A 13780-nucleotide genomic window follows, 5' to 3' on the forward strand; every position below is an offset into this window, starting at 1 on the left:
TTGGGTGAGACTCTTAAATATTGGAAATGCTTCCTCTATTTCTCCAATGTGGGATTGCTTTGCTTTCGAACAGTTTCTAATGCGCTTTTTTGTAAACTTTGGTGGAACTTGAGGAGTAGAACTTCACCATGGGGGAGCTTTCATGACCAACAAATATTGCAAAAAGCTTCATCCAGTAGTGACCCATTGTAGGGGAGCTTTCCCTATATGGAAAAAGCTAGTCTTTGTTAGAGAGCTCATAGAGCATCAAATTTGGTGGAAGATTAAGAATGGGAATTCTAGTTTTTGGTATGACAATTGGACCATAATGGAAGCATTATATCACATCATCACAGATGCAGGGGATGAGGAAATTGAAGTTAGGCATTTTGCAACTGTAAATGGGTGGAATGAGCAAAGGTTGAGTGAATTTCTCCCTGAAGAGCATGTACAGTTCATCATTAAAAATATCTGATCTCCAATGCAAATAGATAATCTAGATAAACCAGTGTGGATGCTTGAACCCAGTGGCAGTTTCTCAGTCAAGAGTGCATGGGAGTATACTAGACAAAAGGATCAGAAGGAAAACATATTTAAATATTATGGAGTGATAAGTTGCCTTTTAAAATGTCTTTTTTCACTTGGAGAATGTGGAAATTCAAGGTGCCAGTGGATGAAGTAGTGCAACACATGGGTGTTAACATGGTTTCTAGGTGTAGGTGTTGCACTAATCCTAAAATAGAGACATTGTCTCATCTTTTTCTAACTCATACACAGCTACAAAGTTGTGGAGATTGTTTGCTAATGTTGCAGGTATATACATTGAACGCTTACAGTTATCACAAGTGATCATTAAATGGTGGAAAAGAAAATATTGTTCAAATTTAAAGCTACTTATGAGAGCTGTTCCAGCTGTAATCATTTGGAATCTATGGAGGAGGAGGAATATATCAAAGCATGGAAAGACATCAGCATTTACTCATTTAGTTTTCAAGGTCAACATTAACCTTTGGAGACTCGGGAGAATTCTACATCCAAAAATACATGATTTCCCAATAGACTGGCAGAATATTATGGGTCTATTTAGATAACCTTAAAGCCAAACTGTTTCATCTTCCAATTTGCTGGAAACCACCGGAGGGATGTCTAAAATGCAACACTGATGGTGCATCAAGAAGCAATCCAGGTAGGAGCACCTACGGTTTCTGCTTAAGGAACTCTGCAGGTGATTTAATATATGCTCAAGGGGAAGAAATTCAGGAAAGCATAAGTCTAGAAGTAGAAGCCATGGCAATAAAGGAGGCTCTGGCACATTGTGTCACAAAAGGGATTACTAAAGTTAGTCTGGAAACGGATTCACTAGTGATGCTTAAAATTCTTACAAAAGTGTGGAAATTACCCTGGAACATTGTTGGGATCGTGAAAGTTATAAAGGAATATTCACAACTATGTCAGGTTCACATCCAACATGTATACAGGGGGAACTCGGAACCAAAATAAGCCAAGAAATTTAAAAAGTGATCAAAATAGGCTACCTATTTAAAAAGTTACCAAAATAGGCTAAACGTAATAAATTATTACGTTTTTCACTTTTTTCTTAACGGTCAATTAACGGAGTTGACTTTTTATAAAACGTAAGAATTTGTTGCGTTTTACATATTTATTTGTAAAACGTAATAATTTTTTATGTTTTATGAAAAAATTTTGTAAAACGTAACAAATTCTTACGTTTTACACAATTTTCAAAATAAAGCTTGACAGTGTTTTGTCACATCAATATTAAATAATTTTTTGTGCCAAAAACGTAAATAATACTTACGTGTTTAACTTTTTGAAAATTTGATTTTTAAGTCACATGACTCGTGCCCCCCCCCCCCCCCCCCACCCCCCAAACCCAACTTTCTTTTTCTCTTTTCTCTTTCTTTGTTTATTATTTTTTCACACTTTTGTCCAAATAATTTATTTTTTCTTTTTGTAATAAATTTTTGCGTTTTACATAAAAACTTAAAAAATAATAAAAAAGAGAACTATCAATTACCTCATAAACTTAGCACTTTCTTTATATATATTCTATATCAAAAAATAACTGCTTCTATCTTTAATTATTCGATTTCTGTCTAAAAAATTTATTCTTTTGAGCCTTCCTCTACTCCAAAATAATGAAATGTTGAATTTTCGTCGATCAAATATGAAATTATCTAAAAGAATTATATTTTTTTTGTGTGTTAAAAATATGAATTAATTTTTTCGGTTAGTGTTTCATTGTAGTTTTCAATTGGTGTTTCGATTAGGATATGGAGGAGACTCACATGCACAAATACGTTCCTTATCATAATTAATGGAGTAAAAAATCACAATTTCATTTAGGGGTGTACAAAAATCGTACCGATAAATCAACAACATTTTTATCGGTATGATTTTTGTACACCCCTAAATCAAATTGTGATTTTTTACTCCATTAATTATGATAAGGAACGTATTTGTGCATGTGGGTCTCCTCCATATCCTAATGGAAACACTAATCGAAAACTACAATGAAACACTAATCGAAAAAATTAATTCATATTTTTAATACACAATAAAAATATAATTCTTTTAGATACTATCATATTTGATCGACGAAAATTCAACATTTCATTATTTTAGAGTAGAGGAAAATTCAAAAGTATAATTTTTTTAGAGAGAAATCGAATAATTAAGAATAGAGGCGGTTATTTTTTTATATAGAGTAAATATAAAGAAAGTGCTAAGTTCATGTGGTAATTGATAGTTCTCTTTTTTATTATTTTTTAAGTTTTTATGTAAAACGTAAAATTTATTACAGAGAGTAAAAATAAATTATTTGGACAAAAGTGTGTGAAAAAATAATAAACAAAGAAAGAGGAAAGAGAAAAGAGAAAAAGAAAGTTGGGGTTGGGGGTGTCGGGGGCACGGGTCATGTGACTTAAAAGTCAAATTTCCAAAAAGTTAAACACGCAAGTATTAGTTACGTTTTTGGCACAAAAAATTATTTAATATTGATGTGACAAAACACTGTCAAGCTTTATTTTGAAAATCGTGTAAAACGTAAGAATTTGTTACGTCTTACAAATTTTTTTCATAAAATGTAAAAAATTATTACGTTTTACAAATAAATATGTAAAACATAACAAATTCTTACTTTTTATAAAAAGTCAACTCCGTTAGTTAACCGTTAAGAAAAAAGGTAAAAAAGGTAATAATTTATTATGTTTAGGCTATTTTGGTAACTTTTTAAATAGTTGGCCTATTTTGATCACTTTTTAAATTTATTGGTTTATTTTGGTTCCAAGTTCAATACAGGGAGGGTAATTGTTTGGCTGATTGCATAGCAAATTTAGTTTTTGATAATACAGGTAGACTTATCTTTAATTCCTTCTCATAATTACCAAGTTATGCCAGAAGGATTTTGAATCTAGATAAGCATCAAGTGCCAAATTTAAGAATCCGGACTAAGGAGACAGTTAGAGATAAGGATGGGTGTCAAGGATCCGTCACAACAATTACAAGATGAGTTTAAGCATTTTTGTTTTCTTGGTGCTGATTAGTATTTCTAGTACTTGTGTAGAGGAACAATTCATTTCAAAAATCACAATTCATAAGGGCGTTTATAGATCTAAAGTCATTGTACTTGAGCGAAGAATTACAGAAGATATGATTATAAGTCTTGGTACAGATTCAAACTTCTTTGAGTCATCACAGACGCAAGTCAAAGATACAGGCAAACGAGCAGATATAAAGATGAAGATTTACAAAGGGAAAGCCAATTCATACCTGAAAAAAACTCCAGAAATCCAATTGAAGCAGGTTGTGATCGGTTAATCAGAAGCTCGCCGGAAGGTCGCTCAGGGAGCTCATCGTTGAACATTTTTGTTGCTGAAAATGTCGGTAGGTTAGACGAGAAGGAAAGAAAGAAAAATAATATGGGAAAGAAGCTTACGTTTGGTTCACAGCAGGTCATCACTTTCCTATTTGCTCAAATGATGGAAGATAATGGAGAGGAATTTGCGGAGTTTCTGATTCATTTGCCTCTTCATTTTCTTCTGATTCATTTGCCTCTTCATTTTCTTACTTTCTTTATTATTATTATTTTCAAAAGCATGTCACTATTGGGCTGCTCTCTTTTGTACGGACTTGGTTTTATTTTCTTGTTTAAATAAATAAAATTGTGTCCATAGGGTCCATATTCAATTAAAAAAAAATCCCTCCATAAACCTTTGTGATCACTTTTTTTTCTTCTTTTTGGTTATATAGGACATGTCAAATTGAAATTGGTGGCTTAATTTTGGATCAACCTATACGGCAGTTGGATTTTGGCCAGCAAGAATATTTACAGAGTTAAATGGATTTGCAACAAGTGTTGAATATGGAGGAGTTGTGTATAGTCCTCCAGGTGTTCCAGAGCCTTCTATGGGCTATGGCTATTTTCCAGTTGGAGACATGATAAAAGGTGCATATTGAAGGAAGAGCATCTATTTAATTGATAAAAATCAAACGGATATATTTGTGATATTATTCGCAGATAGTTCAAATTTGTATAGGGTTACTGATTATCCAAAATCTGGGATTGAATCTGGGAATCTAGTGTTATATGGAGTATCAAGTGAACGTATATAACATATGCTTCACTAATTGAGTATGTAAAAGTTTGCAAATCTATTTCAAAATAACTTTAAATGTGGTATCTGAAATTTTGTATGACACAAACTCGACCTTTTTATCATGAACATACTCTCCCAGGCAAGGAGACTGGCATTTCTTCTAGATATGAGGATCAAAAACTAAACATTGTGTTATTGCCAAACATGAAATGGTTTTCAAGAGAGATTATTTCAGATTAGGGGAGGAAAGGCACCTAATTTTTCTAAGTAATACTTCAGATTCTCAATTGACTATTCTTTATGCATGTTAACAAGAAAATGATCTACAACTTAAAGGTTGCATTGATGTTGATTGGATGGGAGATTTAAATTAGAGAAAATCTACCTTTGAGTATGTACTTTTGTTTAACAATGGTGTTGTAACATGGAGCAGAAAGAAGTGTAGACACCTAATTTTGTTCCTCCCAACTCCAATTTTATTCATTTTTAGCTCACATTACCACACACCCTCATTCATGTGATTATATCCCACAAAAATACAAAAATAATAATCCTTGACAAATTTTATCTTGTTTTAATCCTATCTAACAACCTCTCCAATTAAAAGAGCACACCTCACCACCCCTCACCCTCTACCCACGTGTTAATGGACGAAAAAAGAAAATATATTTCAATATACTACAAAGGAACCTACGGGAAGATATATATCAAGATAATACAAAAAGAATAGAACCCATTTTTTTTCATGATCATCATCATCTTCATCAGGACCTCACCATATTCACATCACAACAAAACTCACCCCCACGCACTACACACACGGACATCTCTCAATTCTCATATACAACTCACATCACAAGAAAGGGAATTTTCACATATACACTCTCACAATCACATTCTCTATCGACTGCGATACCCAAGACCCCATTTTTCCTTTTTACTGGCACAGATTCACAATTCCCCGGAGACTTCTCCATTTTTCCATTTTCCTTGACCAACAATAAACAACACAGTACATACACGCGCGCCTCACTGTCATCAAAAATCACACATCATACACCACAGATAATCACACACACACTCATATATATACTCACGATTATATTCCAATAAGCAATTAGGGGAATCCATATTCAAAATCCTCATAATACCTGCACACACGCGCACATACTGTGAAAAAGGGTCGAGAATAAAGTGATTTTTAAGAAATCCGATCGTCTCTCTTGGGTTTCCAGCGAAATTTCACCTGAGTTGGTTTGTAGTCGTTGTTCGATCGGTTTAATCTCAAAATTGCTGAATTTATGTTCGTTCAGCGGATTCAGGCACCATCGAAAGCCGGAAATGAGTCTCCATCACTGCGAAATACAGAGCAGCGACCAAACCAACAGATTCTGGCAAGATCCGGTCAAAAATCCGATGACATATCTCACGGTTTTTCTCGGTTTTCTCCGGTAATGGCTTGGTTTTTGATCTATTTGTATGTTTCTCTTGTGATTTTTGGTTTCGGTCAGCGAAAGCCAAAAAGTGTCATGGAAAAAATTGGAGATGTCACTATTTGTTGAGGTTTCGATGAGGTCCAGTTCGTGAGCTCTTGTCAGCTGCTCGGTTTGAAATCAAAAGTTCGATCAAATAATAATCACAGTTCAAAATACTCTATTTAAGGTCCATCTCTCTAATCTTATTCTTATTGATTTTTGTGTGATTGATTGATATCGTCACGATTTTCATCTTATTTTGTGCGTGATGTGAATGATGGATGTTATAGCATATTGAATGTGGGTGTTTAAAATTGTTAATCGTGAATTGTGAAAATTTGATATTAAAAGGGAATTCGGGGTGGGAATGGAGAAATTGATAAAAGTGGAATGTAGATTAACTTTGGTTTATTGTTGTTTAATTCAGCATAAGCATGAGTGTGATAGATTTATGACCTGCTGAAATGGATAGGCAATATAGGTTCGGGTAGGCAAAAATCTAGGAGTGATGTGTTTATTGAATGTTTAAATGTGTGTGTGAATGTTTGTTTATAGTTTATCGTATTTAATTCAAATGTATTCATTTAGCCGGGGAATGTCCCGAGGCTCATTGTATTTATTCACTGGAGAATGCCCCGATGTATCATGTTGGCGGAAGATGATCGTGATGAAGGCCCGCGGTGTCGGGTAAAATATTGGAGCATAGTTTAGGATTAATCTAGAATAGGAGTTGTATTTTTGTATTTTTTTATTTTTGGACTGTATAACTCGGACTGGACACTATTTTTTTGATTCGTTTTGTTTTGTTTGTTTGTTTGATTAGTTTTACGTGTTTTTGTGTGGTTTGTACATTCGTAGTGTCAAATCAGCCGATATACTCTACCAAGCGACCATGATCGAACCACGGAATCAAGGGGTGCCTAACACCTTCCACTCGGTCAACAGAATTCCTTAGTCGGAATCTTTGTTCGCGGATTAGTGTCAGAGTCAAAATCATTTGTCGAAAAAGAATTTTCAAAGGTGACTTGGCACACCAGATTTATGCCAAGTGGCGACTTTGAGTTTTAAATGTAAATAATCCTTTTCGAAAACAAATCTACATTTTTGTCACTTTAACAATAAAAACCCTTTCAAACTTAGAAACACAGAGTTGCTGGGAATCTTTTCAGAATTCTAGCTTATTTTTTTGGAGTTGCATCGGCTTAGTTTGGCATTTTGGGTGTATAGACGTTGTTTGTGTTGTTTTGGGTTATTGTTTTTTTTCATTGTTGAGTGTCTGCGTGCTCTTTGTTTATAGTTTTTATCTATGTGTTACCGCTTTATATCTGGCATCATGTGCATAACACGAGTCATTCTTTCTGCAACAAGTCCATAGTGCAAGCTGTGTACACGACCTCTAGTTGAGTCACCCTTATCGTAGGAGGGAGAGCCGTTGGCTGGTATGGAGTGGGTGGAAAGGTAAAGCAGCCACTATGGACCATACGCTCCCCTGAACAGCCTTGTTAGTGAACCCCAGTGTAGGTCAGCCTTTAGGTCATGCTTATCTGCATCATATTGAGACCTAGCAGGACCTACTTGGTCCTTCGTAGGAGACTCACCCATAAAGCATCTCTACGTGCTAATTGTTGCATTTTTGGAGGGTAGCGAGGTCATTTATCAGACTGATTTGGGGCAAAGCATGTGTTAGAAATAAAGTATGTTGACAAGAAATATGGAAAGAAAAAAAGGAGAAAAAGAGAGAGGTGAATAGAAAAAAAAAAGAGTTTCGTAGTTTTTTTTAGAGTTTTTTTATGGATTTTGTTCTTCGCAATCCAAAAATTCAAAAAGATTTCTACCTTTTGCACTCATTTCTCAAAAACAAAAACTTCAAAAAGATTTTTCCTTTGTCTCGTTTAGCATGCATTCACAATTCGAAAACTTCAAAAAGATTTTTCATGCATAGGAATTTTTATACAAGAAAAATGTAAAAAAAATTGTAGGAGTTTTGTACATTAAACGAAAATACCAAAAAGATTTCTTCTTTCATAGTTGTTGGTGTCAATTTTATGTGAAGTGTCTAATTAAAAACTTAAAAAGATTTTATTGATGTTGTTCATCGTCCGTCTTTGGTCGTGTCTCTTAATTCAGGGTGCAGTTGGTTATTTAATCTTTAATTGTCCAATCTAGACGAACTACACACCCCTGATTCTCCTCTTTCGGGATATGAGATACGTAGGCAGTCTATTGTTGGTTCGGGGATCTTATTTCAAAAATCCAAAAATATTTTCTTCACTCTTTATTAGAGTAGGTGTCATATACTTTTTTAAAAGAAAACTACAAAAAGATTTTTCTTTATTAGGTTCAAGTTTCATTTTTCATATGAAATTCAAAATCAAAAACCCAAAAAGATTTTTCTTTGATAATCATAGGTTTAATTTTGTATAGGGAGTTTAAACCTGAAAAATGCAAAAAGATTTTCTTCAATTCTTTTGACAATTTGTTATTTTCTTTTCTTTTTAAAGTTTCAAGAAAAAGAAACAAGAAAAAAGAGTTTAATTGGCCATTTTGGCAAGACTTCACGAACTACGCACATGTGATTCTCCTCTCTCAGGAGTGAAATACGTAGGCGCCTCTCTTGGGTTTGGTGACCTTTCCAAAAGAAAAAAAAGGTTTTGAAAAAAAAAATGTTGAATTCTAACGCATTTGCTATCTCTTGTTCAGTTAGTTTAAGGTGGTTGGTTTGTGGCATTTTGGTTGGTCCTTCATATTGCACCAAGTCACAGAGAAAGTTATGGCCAACAAGGATATCGAGCTTGTTGTCACTAATCAGTTAGGGAGTTTGGGCAATGAGAATTTAGGAGCTAATGAAGAGATTCGAAAATTAAGGCAACAAATGATAGAAATGCATCGAGTTTGGGCTAATGGATTGCCATCTCCTCCATTTCTCGCTGATAATCTGGAATATCTTTCTAGCTTGCCTCCAGTGTCACATACACAGTTTCCTATTTTTGTTGACACACCACAATATACACAAGAACCTGCTCTGGGGAAACACTATCCAAACACTTTCAATATTCATTTCCTCACTCCTCAACACAAAGCTACCACATGCTCGGCTCTACCCACTGTTCGTGTTTTTGCAGCACCACCCCCACCTAAAGCTCCTACTTTTGAGGTTTATCCACAAGTTATGCCTCTCCACTCTGTGAGAGAGACTGTATTAAATTTTTTGTTAATCAACATCATGCTATTGAGCCCACATTTAAGTCGAATAATCCTTATGGCTATACTCACCCGCCTGAATTTCCACTTAACACTGAGAAGCCTGTTATAACAGAAAAACAAGAGGAAATGACCAGAAAATTGAGAAGTTTAGAACTGGCTATGAAAGACCTCCAGGGACTTGGGGGGTACAAAAGTGTCTCATATAAAGATATGTGCATGTTTCCAAAGGTTCATCTTCCTTTTGGTTTTAAAATGCTGAAGTTTGAGAAGTATGATGGATATGGCGATCCTATAGCATATTTGAGACGTTATTGCAACCAACTAAGGTACGCTGGGGGGAAGGAAGAATTACTCATGGCATATTTCTGTGAGAGTCTTTCAGGCCTAGCTTCGGATTGGTTTGTTGACCAAGACATCGATAAGTAGATTAGTTGGGATGACCTAGCTAATGAATTTATTCAACAATTCTAATACAATTTGGAGTTGATTCCTGATGGGAAATCCCTAACTAACATGAAGAAAAAGAGTACTGAGACTTTCAGAGAGTATGCGATTAGATGGCGTGAACAAGCTGCTAGGGTGAAACCGTCAATAAAAGAAAGTAAGATAGTAAAGGTATATATTTAAGCACAGGATGAAACATATTCACTTGTTACCTGCATTAAGCATGCCATTTATTAAGGTCCTCAAAATGAGGGAGATGATAGAGAATGGAATTAAGACCGGTCGCATTGTGAGTTTTGCAATATTGAAAGCAACTACTCAAGAAATTCAAAAAGGTTCGGGAAGTGTTGGAGGAAAGAAGAATGAGAAAGATACATCTGCCATTGTAGTTGGACAACAAGCACGGACAAAAGGACCACACCATCGTTACCCACTAGCTCAAACCCAAGTTTATGCCCAAGCTCCACAGAATCTTTCCCAAAATCCATTATATTCCATTCCCTCACCTCCATATCAAGTGTATAATGCACAACCATATGTTCAACCTCCATTTTACCTACACTGGTGCACGCCAACTCTGTCGAGTCATCCTCTAAATCCACATACATACAGAAGCCCTTCTAGGCCTGGTTTTAAATTTAAGCCAAATAATGAAATGAGACAGAAGTCGAGGGATAGCTTCACACTAATTGAAGAGTCCTATTCAAGTTTATTCCAGAGATTGGTACAGTAGGGCATGATTACTCCTCTCCTTGGGTATACTTCTGACCCGCATTCAAGAAGTTTTGATGCAAATGTACTATGTTCATATCATTCTAATGTTCAGGGTCACAGTATTGAAGATTGTCGTTCTTTGAAAAAAAAATTAAAAAAATGATTCAAGATAAATCAATTATGGTGCAGAACATTGACAGTGAGGGAAGCTCCAGTCATGTTGATAGGCAAACCAGTGGCTAAGTTGTCAGGCTGAGCAATTGAAAAGTCACCCCTCTGTCTACTAGGAAAAGGTCTAGTAGTTTGTTTTATTTTCTTTTCTATTTTCCAAAGTATTTCAGGGTTATAGTTTGGGATTTATCTTATTTTTTCCCTTTGTCATTTATGTTTGAACCCTTTATCTTTTATTTCAATTAAATAGAGTGTCCCTTTTTCCCTTTGTGTTAAAATATAGGTTGTTTATTTGTTTTCTTCACATAGTGCATTTTATGTTGATTCTAGTGATATGACATGCTAGCGGAATTTTCAGTCAGATCTTAAAATCCAATTTAACCATGAAACATTAAATCAGAGGTTTAAGTTAGTAAAAAAGAACATCTGAGGAAATAGGTAGAGTGCTGAGACATTTGGTGACAAGTTGAAGCCTTCTTTGAAAATTAAGACACTTATTTTGAGAATCACAAGAATAACTTGGTCATCAATTGAAAGACATGTTTTAATTAGGTCAAATAGTGGTTGTGTGAACAGAACGAAAATCAGCTCCACAAAATCATGAGTCATTCAATGTGAGGAATATGCAACAAAAGTGGAGTTGTATGCTAGAAAAGCGCAGAAGAAATAGTGACGCACAGACTCAGTCAAAGTTAATGCTGCAAAAGATGTCACAAATGATCTTCATCTTTCACTTCCATATTGCATGATATGTACTTGCATTTTTAAGGATTGATATGACGAAGGCATTTCATTCTGCTAGCCAAATATTGTGTTATCCTTTATTTACCTCATTTGAGCTTTAGTCCTATTTTCTTTCATACCACTCTTTTGGAATCAAGATAGAGTCAATAAAACTCAAAAGATAAGTGTTGAGCAAAGAATAGAGTCAGAAAAGTTTCAAAAAAAACAAAAGAAAAAATGTGTCTAAAAAGAAAGAAAAGAAAAGAGTGTCAAGAAAAATAGAGTCAGAAAGGTCCCAAAATAAAAAAGTCTCAAAGAAAACAAAAATCAGAATAAACTAAAAGAACAAGCTGCCAGAACTACGCGTGACCTGATTCTCCCCTCTCGGGGGTGAGATACGTAGGTTGCCCTGCTTCGAGCTCGGTTCAACCAAATAAGCAATTTAGAATTGTCCAGTCAAAGAAACTGGGGCATAAGTTAATCCTCATTGTTGGAGTTGATTCCAAAAGTTGTAAGTCCCACCCCACTTCAAGTGTCGTTTGGGCCCCATGCCATCCTTTCTTTATAACCCTATCCAATAGCCAAGTTATAACTAAAGAAAGACCTTCAGATCAATCTTTGAGGATGTTAAGGCTAAGCATGCAAGGGATATAATGATGCATTTGAAAACTACTTGTCTTCCTCAGCATAAAAAAATAGAAGAGAAATAAAAATGAGAGATAAGAGAGACAAAAATGAGAGAGTCTTATCAGTGAAAACTCTCAAGGGCACCGTAAGATGACTGTGAGTTAAGGGAAATAAAGATAAGAGAGTCTCATTAGTGAAAAACCCTTACAGATACCATAAGGCAATGGTGAGCTGAGGAAAAGAAAATGAGAGAAGCTTGTTAGCGAAAACCCTTCAAGGCGTCACTAGCCGAATGGGGTCTTAAATGAATTTGACCTAAGAAAGTAACTCAGTTTCAAGGACATTAACTCAACAACAATGGGTAGAAAGTTTGGATGAAAAGATCAGGCAACTTAATCCAAATGAATGGCATAATCATTAGAGTTGATTGTCATTTTAGATAAATTTTTCATTTCTTTGTTTCAAATGGAGACATTCATTGTCTTTTCTTTCTTCTCTTTATCTTTATTTTGATTTTTATTTTCTTGAGTCAGTTATCCAAATAAAAAAAATTATTATCCTTTTTCTCGTGTCTTTGAGTCAAGTCCATGACAAAATAAGTGAGAAAAGATTTTAAAACTGGCTACCAGTTTCTTCAATTGCACAAAGCAACACAAAGTCAGCATATGAAGAGACATGATTGTTAGCCAAATAAGGCATGCAGAAAGTTTTTTCAACACATAAGCTTGGGAACTCATGAAAATACCAAGGTTTAAAGGGTTTATCTGAGAAGCATGGCAAAGCCAAGATACTGTATCTGTTTCAGAGTCACTCTTAATAATCTGAGTTCGGATCAATGATGTAGCAAGTCAGTGACACATGCTAATGGTTGAAAGCAAGGTTAAATCTGACAGGGGCAAGAGCGATTTCTACAAAAGCCAAAGCCACAAACCAGCCACCATGTTTTTAAACTAACAAGTTTTCTTTGAATGAAACAGGAACACATGCTACCTTCAAATCAAGAATTTCAAAGTCTAAACATCAAAGGTCATAATATTCTCACTTCTACAAATGCAAGAGGCAATGTTTCTGCACAAATTTGGTATTCAAAGCTATGGTAAAACTCATAATCCAATATCTCTAGGAGACCCACTTCTTTATTTGGGTAATTTAAGCAACATTTGTAAGGAAACGTACTTCCTTGTTTGGGTCAAGAGACATTTGTTAGGAGACACACTTTCTTATTTTGGTAATTCAAGCGGTATTTGTAAGGAAAAACAATTTCTTATTTGGTAATTCAAGCGGTATTTGTAAGGACATGCACTTCCTTGTTTGGGAAAATCAAGCAACATTTGTAAGGAGACACACTTCCTTGCTTGGACAATTCAAGCAACATTTGTAAGGAGACGCACTTCCTTATTTGGGTAATTCAATTGGTAAGGAGACACACTTTCTTATTTTGGTAATTTAAGCGGCATTGGTAAGGAGATGCACTTTCTTATTTTAGTAATTTAAGAGGCACTGGTAAGGAGACGCACTTTCCTGTTTGGGTATTTCTAGCAACATTTGTAAGGAGACGCACTTCCTTGTTTGGGTAATTCAAGCAGCATTGGTAAGGAGACACACTTCCTTGTTTTGGTAATTTAAGCAGCATTGGTAAGGAGAAACACTTCCTTGTTTTGGTAATTCAAGAGGCATTGGTAAGGAGACGCACTTTCCTGTTTGGGTATTTCTAGCAACATTTGTAAGGAGACGCATTTTTTTGTTTGGGTAATGCAAGCAGCATTTGTAAGGAGACGCACTTTCTTGTTTGGGTAATTCAACCGGCATTTGTAAGGAGATGCA

At 35.1% G+C, this 13780-nt stretch overlaps 1 long non-coding RNA gene across 1 annotated transcript in view; it reads right to left on the bottom strand.

Annotated features, from left to right (window-relative positions):
• Window positions 1–4383, bottom strand: part of LOC107865722 — a 14033-nt gene extending 9650 nt beyond the window's left edge. The window contains exons 1-2 of the long non-coding RNA XR_001672708.2: window positions 3938–4383; window positions 3772–3873 (exon numbers count right to left, since the gene is read on the bottom strand). This is a non-coding gene — a long non-coding RNA (uncharacterized LOC107865722). The remainder of the gene's footprint in view (window positions 1–3771; window positions 3874–3937) is intronic.
• Window positions 4384–13780: the final 9397 nt, after the last annotated feature.

This window comes from Capsicum annuum, chromosome 1, assembly GCF_002878395.1.
Source record: "Capsicum annuum cultivar UCD-10X-F1 chromosome 1, UCD10Xv1.1, whole genome shotgun sequence".
NCBI classification, from domain to species: domain Eukaryota; kingdom Viridiplantae; phylum Streptophyta; class Magnoliopsida; order Solanales; family Solanaceae; genus Capsicum; species Capsicum annuum.